Source organism: Asterias amurensis, chromosome 1 (assembly GCF_032118995.1).
Source record: "Asterias amurensis chromosome 1, ASM3211899v1".
Taxonomy (NCBI): Eukaryota; Metazoa; Echinodermata; class Asteroidea; order Forcipulatida; family Asteriidae; genus Asterias; species Asterias amurensis.
Window position 1 is genome coordinate 3810691 of NC_092648.1, and position 9722 is coordinate 3820412.

General features: G+C 41.3%; 1 long non-coding RNA gene across 1 annotated transcript; it reads left to right on the forward strand.

Moving 5' to 3' along the window:
- The first annotated feature begins 716 nt into the window (after positions 1-716).
- LOC139939285 (uncharacterized) lies at positions 717-9501 on the forward strand. Its single transcript, XR_011786280.1, has 3 exons — positions 717-829; positions 2452-2568; positions 9452-9501. It is a non-coding gene; the product is annotated as an uncharacterized lncRNA (long non-coding RNA).
- Positions 9502-9722: the final 221 nt, after the last annotated feature.

Below are 9722 nucleotides of genomic sequence, written 5' to 3' on the forward strand. Positions count from 1 at the left end.
ATATATCACAACTTATGCCTAATATCCATCACATCTACAGATATATAGACAAAGCTTTACAATAATTATAATTTAATTGCAGAACCACTTTTAGTTTCTCCTCATCAAGTTTACAATAATAGTGTTCCCTGCTCCCAACGTAAGATGTGTTAATTATGCCTCCAGTATGGCCTACTGGATGGTAAGGGGCCTATCGTCACTGGTCTACTTTGAGTCTTCCATCACGGAGGTACTACTCGCGCTCCAGAAAATGAAAGAGACCAATATGCAGAAGTCTATCGAGTAAAACGCCTGTTTAATAATTGAAAAAGTTCACTTCGTTCATTTGTTTGTTGTAACCCTCTTTAGACAATAAAATAAGTTCCTTGTATTTCTAGTTATAGTCATGCGCATAAGAAAGCCAGATGGTGTGGCCTGGCTGTAGAGGGCGCTGTGCCGGCCATGCTCGTTCTTTCAAGACGAAAAAAAATTGTGAGTTCGGGACTCTCTGTATTTTGCTCTAAACAAATCACGTTTTGACCGCAGTTTCTGAGGGTAAACTACTGAAAAGGCACGATGGTGAGTTGCTAACATACTAGTCTTCAGATTTGTGTTGAAAACAGTTTTTGTTCGCCAAATTTGAAGATATTTAGGGGTGTTTTCGGCACGGGGCGCCAAGTTTAAAACCCAGTGTGACAAGCCATAGACTGGCACCGTTGGTCATTATTGCGGACACCCAGACGTCGTGCTGCAGTATGCAGGGATTTGCACGTTGTCGAATTTTGCCCAGTCCAAAAACACTCGGGTTTTCACCGTGTTTCCATGGGTAAACTACTGAGAAGTTGCGATGGTGAGTTGATTTATCACTTGTCTTTGGATTTCTAGTGTTGAAAACGGTTTTTGCTTGCAAAATTTGAAGATATTTAGCGATGTTTCGGCACAAATGACCGAGTTTAAAACCCCCACATCATCATCATGCATTTATCATATGACATTTTACATGTGTCCACTACGCTACACTACACACTGGCACTGTGACAAGATTTGATATTTTGTTTGACTCCGTCCATGGCCTGGTGGTTGTGGTGTCCTGCTGCAGTGTTTTTATTCAAGGCTTTGGCCTTTGCACTTTGTTCATGCACATTATTTAAAACTTTGATTTAGGGTTTAGATTTAGAATTTAAATTTTAACAATGTTAATTGTTAGTTTAACTTGTATTGAGTTTTCTTCAGAGTTAGTGTTGTATATTTGTCACTAAAATTATTAACTAACTGAAATTCTCTACTTACTCTAATTCTAAAAGAACAATGCTACTTTGACTTTTATAAGCTTTTTATTTTTAATCTTGTAAGTTGAAGAGAGTTTAACTTATAGGTTTAAGTCAAGCTTTATGCTAGCCCTGGTAGGACGTCAGTCAGTGCCACTGCACTCACATCCTGATTGTTATAAAGCTTCTTTACAATGCGAATACAAATTTGACTACGATTTTCTTTATTTTTTACCTGATTTGAGAAGTTGAAATTTGGTTCATATATTCTTAGTGTCCCTTACTACACTTTCAACCAGTTAACAAATCAACAATATCCATGGATGAAATTATTTCTGAAAATAAGTCAAAGTTCTGTACTGGCAATTTGATCATCATGTACAAATTGATAGTATAAGCTCATGTGCGCATGGCTTTGAGTAGAGCGCTGCAATTAGCATTAAATGATACAATGGCTGAAACAGCGCCCTCTTGTGGATAAACCTCCATCATTTAGCCTACGATTGCGAGTTAGAGCATGTGATAATAAATGTTTACAAGCAAGTCCGTTCAGGACGTGACTGTGGGAAGCGTCAATTTTTATGTTTTTTTCACAAAATATTCACATCAAAATTCAACAATTGAAAAAAAAAAACATCTTTGAGTTCGGCTAACAGGGAACATGTGAATAAATGTTCAGTCTCCTGAGTAAGGTAAAATCTTTTTTTTAATTTTAATGTTGTACATTTGTTCTCAATGGTACGGGACCTTTATACCCTGGACTCCGTCGTGTTGCATGCAACGAAGTAGTCCAACCTGGGCTAGCTTCATGCATACACATGTCATTCCGTTGGTCTCCCCCTGATACCAGAAATATTAACCTTTTTCATTGTCAATTCATCATTTATTACGCTTATGCACCCGTCAATTGCAAGACGGAATTTGTGACCCCCGGAAATGGTGCGTCATTTTCATGAAGTCGGTCATCTTTCATGAAGTCAGTCATCATTCAGTGTACAAGTGACCCTCAGTGAGTCGTAAATTTGACGCACCATCGTTACAGATTTGGCACAATACCGGCCAATTGTAGTGATTCACCATTTCTTGAATAGGACGCAAATCGGTGGATGGTCGGAATAACCAAATATCAAGCTATTGAATGCCCATGCACACTAAAAGCAAAGCTTTTAATTGTTACAATGTGTGTGGTTTGTTTGTCTTGCAGCCAGGCTTATCATCTCCAAAGAACATCTGCATTTCTACCCATCATTGCCATGAAGACTTCCAAGACCAGCCTATTGATGATAGAGGAACTGTTCTGTCAAGTGAAAGGTGAATCTTGGTAAGGTATGCTTTAAATATTTTCCCCTGGTCGGGTGGCGTTTTGGGATCTTTCTTCGCCTTCCTTCTCAAGAGCCCTGATTCGAATCCCGCTGGGGCATTATGTTGTGAAGGTTTTCAGTCCATAACTGGGCCCTATTTCATAAAGCGTGCATATTGTTTGTTACTGGCATTCAGCTGTTGTTTGCTTATTTCGAAAGGAAGAAATTTCATGCTAAGCAAATTTTTTTGTTTTCCTCACACATAACTAAAACGTCCTTATCTTCTCTCCATTGGGTTCTTGGCTAGTACAGTGATTCAGTTTGCTCTTCAGAATAAATAAATGAATGAAATTAAATTAAATTAAATGATATGACATAGGCCCTACACTTAAAACTGTTAAAGGAAAACGTTGCCTTGGCTCGTTGAGTTGGTCTGTGAAAAGCAATTGTAACCATTTGTTATAAAATGCATGGTTAGAAAGATGTTTAAAAAGTAGAAAACAATGATCCACACGAATTTGCCTCATAATTGCGTGGTTTTCCTTTTACTTTGCGAACTAACATGAACTAAAACCAGGGTGCACTTGGTATGCGTTGTGTTTCATGCAGAGAGCTCAGTTGTAATCAAGTTTCCACCAGCACATGTCCTTAAGAGAACTGTTACGTAACAGGCCTGTATGCTTCATTTTTTGAAAGGGCAAGAGCACCAAGGCGTTTTGTCCTCGGTAAAGGGCACCCTATGAGGAAACTTCTAATGGAGCATTTCAAGGGCACCAAGGCAATGACCGGTGGCATTGAGGCAATCGCCTTTGTTGCCCCCGTGAAGCATTAGGCCTGCTGTCACAAGCATTTGATGTTCCCCAAAGTCACTGTTGTCCAAAAAGTTCACTTTTAACATTTACCACCGGTCCCAAACAGAGTACTGTATACAAATCATGCAGAATGTCTGTTATCGCTTGAGTTAAACAAAAGTCAGTGTCAGTCATGTTTTTATATTTACAATTTATTCAAAGATTTCTGTAAGTTATTTGGCAGTCATTTTCATTTTTAACAGCCTGATTGTATTTTTTCAGTTGGTTTGAACAGACACATATAGACAACTTCTTATGTAGCTTTAGCTTCCCCCCCCCCTCCCTCCCGAGTCCGTTAGAGCAAAAACCTTTTTATCCACCTTCATCACATGTACATGTACACAGATTGTTGTTTGTGTTTGTACTTCATGTCAAATAACCATATTGTTTGTTGAACAAAAATTAACTATAATGTGTAATAAGCGTTGTAGACAGGATTGCAAGTGCACCTTTTTAACATGATTTGTGCTTTGATGACGTGCAAATTTGGAGGCCCTTCAAGAACAAATGACAGCTTTGGCTGCTAAAGTGGAGATGAGAAGTGTTGAGGGGACTGCAACCAGCACTGCTAAGCCTGCCAAAGCCATAGCTGTTCTCTAAGATTAAGGTCAGTACACGGGTCAAAGAGGAACAAGCATGTCTAAAATCTCATGTATTACAATGAAGTCTGTCGTCCGCAATACCTTGATTCGTCATGCTTTCAACACCTGTGACCAAGGCAGGTTGAAGCAGGAACTGCACTACATCTGGACATCGCTCCAAGACCTTCACAACATCAGCCAGCCCAAGCCAAGCATCTCGAAAGACGAAAGACCACAGTTCAAGACAACCACCACCCTTCCATATACCAAGCCATGTACATGTATCACACAAGCTACAAATTATTCATCATCATCCTTCAGCTTCGTCTGCGGAGCAGGCTACTACAAGTCTCTTCCAACTGATGATCTTGGGCTAGTGCAGAGATTTGTCTTGGTCGTAGCATGCCTTCAGCAACTCCAAGCAGATGTTGAACACATGTCCGGAATGATGAGCATTGCGGATTAACAAGTCTCTTCTAACGCGGCGACTACAAGTTTCCTTCTAACTACGATGATCTTGGGCAAGTGTTGAGATTTGGCTTGGGTGTAGCCTGCCTTCATCAACTCCAAGCAGATGTTGAACATTTGTCAGGAATGATGAGCATAGCGGAGCAGGCGACTACAAGTTTCTTCTAACTACGGCGATCTTGGACAAGTGTTGAGATTTGGTTTGCTTGTAGCATGCCTTTATCATCTCCAAGCAGACATCAGGAGTGATGTGCATTGCCTTCCTGGTCTTCTTCTCCCGAAGATGTGTGTGTTTAGAGCGTACATCTTGAAAGGCTCATCATCTGGCATTCGGAGTAGGTGCCCAAGGAACGTATTCACACTATGCGAAGTTTCAAACATCACTTAACACCTGAAACCTCTAGAGTGGGTCGAATATATGAGGTGTCTCACAAAAGACATGTCCGACCTGTACTAGCGTGATCTGGACCTGTCCACAGGTGAAGCCAGTGCAGAGGAACATCCTCCACCAAGGAGGATTAGTGTTGAGATTATAATGTATAGTGTACATGCACCATGAGTCCCAACCAGACAGAGAGGGGACATAATAGGCCCCTAAAGAGTTTTTTCCTCAGTCTACTAAAAAAAAAACCAAAGAAAGTAGAGATTGCCACTTGGATAAAATTCCATCGGAGAGAAAAAAAAGATGACATTCTGAATGACGGGTTTTCAGGGGACTTGCTGATGCATCTTTGGGAAGAGGCATTAGACAAAAGAGAACCTGGGTACATAATTTGCTGAGCTAAAGAACACAGTGATACCTTGGGAGTGAGTCCCCATCCAACCCATTGGGGAGGCAAAGACAACCAAAGTGGCTGATAAAGACTCGACAAGTGAAGTTTAATCAAACATCAAGAACCATTCCATCCGTCAATAACCAACCCTTCAGTCAAGAACCAACCCTTCAGTCAATAACCAACCCTTCAGTCAAGATCCAACCCTTCAGTCAAGAGCCAACCCTTCAGTCAAGAACCAACCCTTCAGTCAAGAACCAACCCTTCAGTCAAGAACCAACCCTTGGGTCAAGAACCAGCTCTGCAGTCAAGAACCAACCCTTGGGTCAAGAACCAACCCTTCAGTCAAGAACCAACCTTTCAGTCAAGAATCATCCCTTCCGTCTATAACCAACCCTTCAGTCAAAACCAATCTTTCAGTCAAGAAACAACCCTTCAGTCGAGACCATAGAGTTAAATATATAAGAAAATATGCCCTCATGCGGCGATTTTATAAGTTGACAAAGCAGCATCGCATAGCATGTGTTTATGCGGCCCGGTGTGCAGCCATTTTGTAAGTTGACAAAACAGCATCGTGTTGCAATAAATAAACACAAACTCCAACTCGTACTTCATATTCAACACGCAAACAACATGGCGCGCGTGTCTCCTTGCAGTCCCGTCGCGTTTGTGCAAGCAGCATCACCAGTGCGCCTTCTTTATAAGTTGACAAAGCAGCATCGCATAGCATGTGTTTATGCGGCCCGGTGTGCAGCCATTTTGTAAGTTGACAATATATAACTCTATGGTCGAGACCCATTCCTTCAGTCAAGAACCAACCCTTCAGTCAAAGGCCAACACTTCAGTCAAGAACCAAGCCCTAGAACCAACCCTTTGAGTCAAGAACCAACCCTTCAGTCAAGAACCAACCCTTCAGTCAAGAACAAACCCTCCAGTCAAGAAGCAATCCTTCAGTCAAGGAATACCCTTCAATCAAGAACCAATCCTTCAGTCAAGAACCAATCCTTCAGTCAAGAACCATTCCTTCAGTCAAGAACCATCCCTTCAGTCAAGAACCATCCCTTCAGTCAAGAACCAACCCTTCAGTCAAGAACCATCCCTTCAGTCAAGAACCAGCCCTTCAGTCAAGAACCAGCCCTTCAGTCAAGAACCAACCCTTCATTCAAGAACCAATCCACCAATCAAGAACCAAACCTTCAGTCAAGAACCAACCCTTCAGTCAAGGACCAACCATTCGTTCAAGAACCAGCCCTTCAGTCAAGAACCAACCCTGCAGTCAGGAACCATCCCTTCAGTAAAGAACCAACCCTTCAGTCAAGAACCAGCCCTTCAGTCAAGAACCAACCCTTCATTCAAGAACCAATCCACCAATCAAGAACCAAACCTTCAGTCAAGAACCAACCCTTCAGTCAAGGACCAACCATTCGGTCAAGAACCACCCCTTTAACCAAGAACGACCTCTTCAATCATGAGCCAACCATTCAGTCAAGAACCACCCGTTTAACCAAGAACAAAACCTTCAGTCAAGAACTAACCATTCAGTCAAGAACGTACCCTTCAGTCAGACCATAGTTATAAGAACAAAAGGGCGCACTGCCTATATACGCGGCCCGGCATGCGCCGCCATTTTATAAGTTAACAAAGCAGCATCGCATAGCATAGTGTTTATGCATAGTGTTTACGCGGCCCGGTGTGCAGCCATTTTGTAAGTTGACAAAGCAGCATCGCGTAGCGTTAAATAAACACAAACTCCAATGTGTACTTCATATTCAACGCGCGTACAAAATGGCGCGTGTGTCTCGTTGTGGTCCCATCGCGTTTGTGCAAGCAGCATCACCAGTGCGCCCACTTGTTCCTAATATAACTCTATGGTCGTTGTAACTCTATTTCTTCATTCAAAAAACAACCCTTCAGTCAAGAATCAATCCTTCAGTCAAGAACCAACCCTGCCAATAACCCAATGTTCAGATTGCCAGATCCACAAGCAGCATCAATAGAAGCTCAGAGATGCTGCCTCAGCTGTCTTACATGTAGCAGGGATAAAAGACAAGCCCACCAGTCACTGCCAGTAGGGGCAAATGCAGCAATGCAAAGCCGATGATTGCAGGGTCGCTGACATGAGTTCCCCTTTCAATTTAACCCCTCAGTGGAAACAAAATAGGAGATCACTGCAAGACAGCCCATTACTCGGTTCTATGGCAGCATCTTCCAATAGTCTATGAGATACAGCTTGCTGATAATTACTGAGGAGAGTAGACAGTTCCAAGATCCCGACCTGGATAAACCAACTTCTACCCCCATGGCATTGCATGGCTTCTCCCAAGTCTTCCAAACTGAGAAGTGAAGCCTACTAACCCGACATTCTTCCAGGATCCTATAAGACTCATTTCACACACAGAAGACACATATAGTATTAAAATCACAAGGGATGGCGGTAATGACATGAACGAAGTGTTGGTGTTCCTTCCCACAGCAACGCTGAAAATGAAAACCCACTTGACATGAACTCCCCTTCATTCCATTCCAAATCCATACACACAGCACCAGTGGATCTTGCTATTCCTGCAATCTCCATTGATGCAGCGATGCTGCCCTACCTCTGATGACCTCACGGGTTCCTCCTTCGCTGAAACAAAATTTCTGTTTCTCCTTCCCTTTCAAGTATTTCTTGGGCAAATTTGCCAAAAAGATATGTTAAAAATCACCTGTTCAAGTTTCAGCTTGACGAGAAAACAATCTTTCTTGGTCTTTGTCGTCAAGAGCCTCAAATCCATCGACTTGAAGCGTGTACCACCTCTGGCCGTATGGAGGGCAGCATTCAAGCGGACTTTATTGAAATTTGCAAAGTCACAATCATGCAGGCAACCTTTAGAGTTTTGATTGATTTATCAACGGGGGCACTTATAGGATAATAGATAACATGATTTTGCAGGATGCTTACTTCCATACATGTACCATCTTTTTAACAAAAAATTAATAGGCTTTCAGATAAAATGTACACAAAAATAACCCTTTAAAGCCATTGGACACTTTCCGTAAACAGTATTGTCCAAGGCCCACACCTTGTGTATCACAACTTCTATATAAAATAACAAACCTGTGAAAATTTAGGCTCAATGGGTCATCGGAGTCGGGAGAAAATAACGGGAAAACCCACCCTTGTTTCTGCACGTTTCAGCGTGTCATGACATGTGTTTAAAATAAATCCGTAATTCTCGCTATCGAGAACTGATTTTGTTTCAAAGTTTTCTTAAAACGTAAAGCATTTCAAGGAATAATATTTCAAGAGAAGTCTTTCACCATTACCTTCTGTAAACCCTATAAGTTATTTGTAAATCTGTGAACTTTTTTTTTTTTTTTTTTCTGTACCGGTACTGGTAAGCCATAAGCACACCACCATGCTTCAAGTTAAATAGTCATGGGCAGTAGGCAGTAGGCTGGTGCATCACAAAAAGACAAGTCACTTGGCCTTGGTCAAGGTTTGAGCCAGGATTTGGTAAAAGGGTGTACAAATTTGCTGAAAATTTAAAAACTGGGCATCCAAATGGTTCTCTTACAAACACATGAAAATGACAGATAAAACAGGGAGGTCGGTATTTAAGATAGGGTACGAAAGTCACACATACACTCTACTGGCTATCTTGATTATCTTTGTAAGAAGATCTGAACAAAATTATTTCGAAGAGTATATATTTGATATTTATTAATGTTATTAATATTCAGGCCTGATACTTCACTGAGGCAACAAAGGTGACTGCCTTGATGCCCCCTGGTCATTGCCTTGGTGACCTTAAAATGCTCTGGTAGAAATGTACAATTGTCCTCCTCCTTAGATGCCCTTTACAAAGGAGAAAATGCCTTGGTGCCCTTGCCCTTTCAAAAACAAAGCATACAGGCCTGATTCATTTAAAACACTGCAATAGAGCTGCTAAAAGCCGAAATGTATGTTTACAAAAACAGTTGATAAAAATGGGTTAGCAGGAAACTTTGCCGTATGTGCGTGCAGACTCCTTGCTACTAGCCTAGGCATACTAAGCTTACACAGCTAGGGCAGAAATTCAGCGCTTCCCCTGCAATTGGAGAATGGAAATCATTAGTGCATAATTCGGTGCTAAGCAGAGCCTGAGCCCAGTACAGTTTTTTAAAGGTCAGTTTGCAACAGATGTTGTTTGCTCCGCCAAAGCACTAAAATGTTAACAGATTTTGTGGAAATTTGTTTTTGTTTTGTAGTAAAGCTTACCATCAACAAAGAGATCTACCCTTCAACAAGTAGACTTCCAAGACCAGCATATGATGAAGGAGCTGCACTTTACGACCCCTAAAAGCTAACTTTTAATATTTACACCTGGTCAAAGAACTAGATTATGTTATGAATTTGTAAAATGTCTGTCTATGCTTTGGTTTAAAAGCAGTGGACACTATTGGTAATTACTCGAAATAAATATTAGCATAAAACCAATACTTGGTGACAAGTAATGGGGATAGGTTGATGGTGTAAAAC